We start from the raw sequence: 7,169 nt of genomic DNA on the forward strand, positions 1-7,169 counted from the left end.
TGCCCTACCAGGTCTCCCACACCCACCTCCCCACAAATTTGGATTGCTTGTTGTTCCCTTGTCCCTGGGTTTGTTAACACCTCTTCCCTTCCCCCCACTTCCCCTTCTGCCATGTCCCCCCGGAACTGTCAGTCCCGTTGTTTTCTCCTCCAGATTTTTCATCCAGCCTTTCCTATCCAGACAGACCTGCTTTTTTTTCTTTTTTGATGAATTGTCTGTTCATGTCTTCTGTCCATTTTTAACTGGATTATTCATCTTAGGCTTCTTGAGATGCTGACATTTTCTATAAATTTTACAGATAAGTCCCTGATCTAGTATCTCATTACCAAAAATATTTCCCCCGTCTGTCAGTTCTCTGTTTACTATTTTAATGAAGTTTTGCTGCATATAAGTGTATTATTTTAGGAAGCCCCAGTCATTTGTTTTGTCTTTTCTTGTGTGTGTATTTTTTGTAATGGTTGATGAGGTGTTTATTCTTTTTATTATAGCCCCTATGTTTGTTCTTACTTTTTCATTGATGACCTTTATAGTTATGGAATTTCCTTTAGTTTTTTAAACTGTTTTATTAGCATATAATCCACATATCATACAATTCAACAGTTCAATCATATCAAGATAAATTTAGGTCTTTATACCATCTTATGTTCATTTGTACATGAGCTGAAGTATGGGTTTTGGTTCATTCTTCTAAAAATAAAAATCCATTTTTTCAGTATAATTTATTGAAGAGTGTTTCCCTTTCCCATTTAATATATTTTGGTCCTTGGTCAAAAATCAGTTTTCTGTAGATAGATGGCTTTATTTCAAGGTTGTAATTTCTGCTTTATTGATCCGTATTTTTATGATTGATGCACATTTCTGAATTAGCATCACCTTAGTTATTTCACCTTAGTTATTTCTGAGACCTGATAGCATTTCATGGTGTTCTTACAGATTTTTCTTTTCTAGTTTTTTCTTCCTTTGTATTAGTGCATAGATGCCTCCTGCTTATTTCAGTCTTTGGGTAGAAGTCCCTTGTAGATGACAAGAGCCACTGAGAATTCACACCCGTATATTCAGCCTCCTCTCTCCCTAAAGCCTATTTATCTGGAACAGCTAAAGGTGATAAAAGAGGAAGATGTTAAAACAGTTTCTTACATGCCATCACAATCAAAATCAGGCATGTATGCTAGTTATCCAAATATGCATGCTGCCTGACCCTGGAAATATGCCAAGTTGTCATGGTCTGTACACTCTTGGGTGATGTCATTAATGGGATTCCACATCCATGGTGTTCTTCGCAACTTCTATTCAAGTTCCAAAGACATACAGTCACATACACTGTAGGCTTCAACCAATGGTTTGATCTGTGTTGTCTTTTTCATATCATTTAATTTAGTAGATCTCCCATGTTATAGTTCTTCTAATTCTTCACTTTCTCTTCATATGCTGTACAATGTATAATGCTAGCATCCCAGAACCTCTTTGTTTTCCCTAAGTACACGATGTTTGATGAGAACTCCACCTCACCTTTTTAATACTTAAGCACAATACGGTGTGATATATATCTTTGCATTTCAGTCATTCAAGAATTCTAAACAAGAAGTGTTACAAATCCTAGAAAATAATTCAAAATTTAAGGAATATCCTTCAGTACTCATTTTCTTATTGGAAGAAATATTCACTGTCCTCCACAAGCTGTCCTCCACAAGCAGGTGAAAGGGAAAGAAGAAAAGGTATACATATTTAATTTTTGGTATTTCTTATTAGAAGGCTTTTGTCTTTTACATAGCTCATAATATACATTTGCTATATGATTGTCAAAACATGCAAATTATTTTGATATGGAATTTATTATGTCCTCAAACACCAAAATTAATAGAGTTTATTTTAGTATAATTTAATGCTTCTCCACTTCAAAGTTAGGATAGGGATGGGCTTCAAGAAATAGAAAAATAATTCTTAGTTTGAAGCTACAAGTTATTGCTGCAAGTAAATAGTATAATTGCATTCCATTTCAAAGTAGTTAATATAATCAGATCATATTCAAACAACAAATCAAAAGCAGGGTCAGAGTTTGAGTTTGGAAGCAGAAGTTAGTAAGAGATCAGATTTTGTGAGCCAGAGAGTTTCCCAAGAGTCATACACCAGCTATTCGGTATTCAGTACTAGGCTAGGGTACAGGTCAATCTTCAGAGTGGGAAGTGGTTCTTTTAAAACATCAGGTGTACTACTTTTCAGTGACTGAAGAAATACAGTAAATGCAAGCTTGGAGCAAAATTTGGTAAAATCTGAAATGGAAAACATGCACCACATATGAGGTGGGGGAAATCAGGCCAGTTGTTAAGTGTGAATTGGGTGACTTGAGTGAAAAAGTCTTTCCATAGGATTTTTCCTTTACACCTAGAGAGTAGACCCAATGTGCTATAAGAAAAAATATGTGGGGTTTGGACTACAAGACGTGAGATCAAATTCTAGTTCCTCATCTCAAAAGCCAAGGTATGTGGCATATGTAATTTAATCTCTTCAAGTCTAATTTTCCAAAGAAGTAAAAACTACAATACCAACCTTTTATCTAAAATTATGGATGATGTGCAACAATATGTATATTTTTTATTATATGATGAAACATATTATGAGAATTGAACACACACACACACACACACACACACACACACCAGCCTCCAAAGATTCAGAGTCAGGTATTCTCCAGCAAGGTTGAGAGTTTGGGGCTACAATTACGGTGTACCTGGGTAATGGAGTTTCCCCCCAAAATCTGAAAGGTGGTAGCATACAGATTAACCTGTACCCTAGCCTAGTACTGAATACCAACTATCAGGGGACTTGTGGGAACAAGACTGTGCAGTCACCACTCAGATGGGCTATAATAATGGGTCCATTCAAAGCCAAGGGATCAGAATTGCAGTCTCCATGGTGCTAGAAGGTTTATGGCCAAGGAGTATCCACCCAGAACCCATAGGTTGTGGTAAAGAGCCAGAATCTAAAGGATAGGGCTATTGTTCAATTTGTTTGTTGGAAGAGAGGATAATTTTCAAGACATGAGAACAATTTAAAATTGTTCTGCTGGGTTAAGGACTCTCTTGAGGCATATTATTACTTCTTTCTGTGCCATTTATCCAAATTACAATAGAAACGTAGACCTTATACACATTAAGCCATTTGGCTCTGGAAGCCAAATATATTCTAGATTTCATAGACCAAATTGCCAAGATAAAATTGTTGAGTCTCATCCATATTTGATTTGGAATCTCCAGAAAATGTGATTTTAAACTTAGAGTTTACTTAACATTTTTGTAAGGATGTAATAGGGGTGTGTGTTTTGCATATGACCAAGAGATGATTTATATATAGCTAAGGGGTAGAATGTTATTAATTAAATTACATACTCCAAAATACATGTTTAATTCCATTGGCCATCCCTGCAACTCACAGCAAGGAAGACTCCAGCTGTCTCTACCTGGTTGGGGTGGGTCCAGACCATGAAGTCACTTCCCACAGGTCTCTGAAAGATAGCCTGCTGGACTTTGTGGTCCCGTCCCCCTGCTCTCCCAAAGCCAGAGCTGAACGGTGCAGTCCCTGCCTCCAGTGTTCTAAGGAGCTTATTTCTCCAGGCCGGGTCTGTACAGCCCCTTCTCTCAGTTTTCCAGGATGATTTGCTCACAGACCACATCCTGATTCAGACCCTGCAACTGCAGCACCAAAAGGCCCTTCTTCCCCTTATCAGTACATACGTCCTTGGCTCAAACCCTATATATGTCCCACTGTATCACTGCCAGGCATGATTTCCCTGACCTAACTCATTGGGTCTCAGAACCTGCCCAGGGGTGCAAGCTGCCTCTGTCCCTTTCTCTGCTCTCCCTTCCCTCCCAGGAGTTCTTCCATGCCTCAATAAAATCTTTCTCAATTTCACATTCCTGCCTAAATTCTATCTATGTTCCACACCTCCATCTCCAATCTCTCACTAACCACCTGCAAGAAAGGTGCCAAATACCCTAGCAACCCAACAATGAATGTTCTGTGTGTCCCTGCTTCCTCTCAGGGTGGACCCCAGCCATGCCCCCCATCCAACAAGGTAGGCTCTGACCATCCCTGCTCCACAGCAAGGTAGGTCCCAGGTTTATCTACAACCCAACAAGGAAGGCCCTGTCCATACTTCATCAAGGAAATCCACAGGTGTCCCCAGGACACATCATGATAGGGCCCAGCAGCACATTAAACACAAAAGGAAGGCTTCAGCGCTTCAACACCAAGACAAAAGTAAACAAATAAACAGAAAGGATTGGTAAAACAATTTACTAAGTTAATCAGAGCAAAAACAACATGAGTGGCAACATTAGTATCTGATAAAATATACTTCAAGGTGAAAAATATCATGAGAGACAAAGATAAACACTACATAATGATTGAAGGAACAAAATAACATAACATATTAAACATATATGCCTCCAATGAAAGCCTCTTGAAATACATTAATCAAACTCCCATAGAGCCAAAAAGATAAATAGACAGTTTGACAACAATAGTAGACTTCAATATGCTATTATCAATGAAATACGGATCATTAGTAAAGAAATGAAATACACAGCAGTACTAAGCTATCAACCAACTTGAGCCCCTAGACATATACAAGGCACTCCACCCAACATCATCACAGTATACATTCTTCTCCAGTACATACAGATAAATCTCCAGTCTAAACCAAGTATTGGGCCACCACGCAATAATTAAAATCTTTACAAATAATCCACAAGCTATTTTCTAAGACCACAGCACTAAAACACAATAAACCAACACTAGAAAGAACAAGGGCAAAAAATCAATTACATGGAAACTGAACAAAATACTACTAAAAAATGGCCAGGTACTAGATAAAATAAAGGATAATTATTATTATTAATTCCTTGAAGTAATTAAGAACTGGAACATAACATACAAAAACCTTTAGTACACAACAAATAGTCATCAGAAGACAATTTTTAGTGATTAATGCATGTTTCAATAAAAGAGAAGAAAATCAAAACCAATGCCTTAAGAAGCATGTTCAACAACTATAAAATAAGTAACAAAATAAAGCCACACCAACAGGAGAAAAGAAATCGTAAAGATTAGAGCAGATAAAAATAAACAAGAAAACCATGGGAAAAATCAACAAGTCAAGAAGTTAGTTCTTTAAAAGGATTAACAAAATGGACAAAACACTGGCAAACTTAGCAAAATAAAAGATATAGAATATGCAAATATCTAGCATTGGACATGAAGAAGGAATCATCATTACAGATCCAAATGAAATCAAAAGAATAACATATAACTATGAAAAACTGTATTCCAACTAGTTTGAAAACCTAGAAGAAATGAGAAATTTTCTAGAAACACATCATCTATACAAATTCTTGCAAATTGATGAAGAAAACCTGAAAAGACCCATAACCAAAGAAGAAGTAGAGAAGGGCATTTTTAAAAGTTCCAACCAAGAAAAGTCCAGGACCAAATGGCTTCCTGAGATAATTCTATCAAGTATTCAGAGAAGAGCTCCTGCCAATTCAACACAGACTATTCCAGAATATAGAAAAGGACAGCAAATTCTGAACCCCATTTTTATGAAGCAGGCACAGCCCTGAAACCCAGACCTTACACAGCCAGCACAGGAGAGTGAATCGCAGACCAGTATCCCTTATGACATCGCTAGGAATTCTTTCAATTAAACTGTGGTCAGTGAGGCTCAGCAATATATCAAAAAACAAAGCAAAATAAAGAACAATCAATATAACCAACCACATAGACAAAAACCCAAAATCACATGATCCTATCATTTGATACAGAAAAGCCATTTGACAATATCTAACACTCATTCCTGATAAAATCTCTGAATAAAACATTTTTCAATATAGTAAAGCCATATATAAAAAACAAACAGCTAACTTCTTGCTCAATGAAAAAATGGAAAGCATTTCTCCCGCAAATGGGAACCAGACAAAGATGCCCCCATCCCCTTTCTTATTCAATATGGTGCTAGACGTCTTAGCCAGAACCATTAGACAACAGAAAAAAGTAAAAGAGTCCAAATGAACAAAGAAGTAACTCCCACTATTTGCAGATGATATGGTTTTATATGTGTAAAATCCCAAAGAGCCAGCAAAAAGATTGTTGGAAATGAATGAAAGAATTAGCAATGTGGCAGGATAAATGATTAATAAATAGAAACCCATTTGATTCCAGTATACTAATGAAGAGAGCTCTGAAAATCATATCAAGAAAATAATACTATTTACAATAGCCAAACAAAAGATAAACTTAGCAATAATATAACCACAGAAACAAAAGACCTGTGCAAAGAAAACTACCAAATACTATTACAAGAAACAAAATTAGAACAACACAAATAGAAGAATATTCCAAGTGCATGGATAAGAAGGCTTAAAATAGAGAAAATGTTAATATTATATTCCCAAAATTTATAAATGCCACACAATTCTAACCTAAATCCCAACTTCATTCTTTAAAGGAATGTGAAAACTGATACTAACGTCATCTGGAGAGGGAAGAGACGTGGGGCAGGAATAAACAAAATACAGTACTCCTAAAACAACAACAACAACAAAAACATAGGAGGCTTTGCTCTACGGGATCTCAAAACCTATTACACATCCTAGTCAAAACAGTCTGGTACAAATGCATAAAAATCTAGGAATAAATGCACGCATCTACAGGCAACTGATTTTAAATAAAGGGCCAACAAATGAGAAAGAGACAATCTCTTCAGCACATGGTGCTGGAAAAATTGAATTTCTGTCGGTAGAAGAATAAAACAGGACCCATACCTTGTCCCATGCACAAAACAATTTCATGATAGATACAAACTCCAGAGCTATCAGAATCATCAATGAGACATGGGACCTGTGGCAGGGCATGAACAGACTATCACATATAATAAAAGAAGGCCACACAGTAGAAGACAAAATAGATTACTGAGTCCTATTAAAACACTCCCAAAGGTCAACAAACGGACCTTGAACTATTAACAGGCTTTTTTTTTTTCCTGTTTTTTCTTTTTTCTCCCTTCTTTTAAATTTTGTATGTCAGTGGCTTGTTTGTTTGTTAGCTTGTCAGTGTTGCTGTCATCGTCTTGTTCTTATGTGCCGCTTTGTTTGGTGCTGTCAAAGCCACCGCAA

This window comes from Echinops telfairi, unplaced genomic scaffold, assembly GCF_000313985.2.
Source record: "Echinops telfairi isolate 266 unplaced genomic scaffold, ASM31398v2 ScPeMD7_3533;HRSCAF=4204_0, whole genome shotgun sequence".
In the NCBI taxonomy this organism is placed as follows: domain Eukaryota; kingdom Metazoa; phylum Chordata; class Mammalia; order Afrosoricida; family Tenrecidae; genus Echinops; species Echinops telfairi.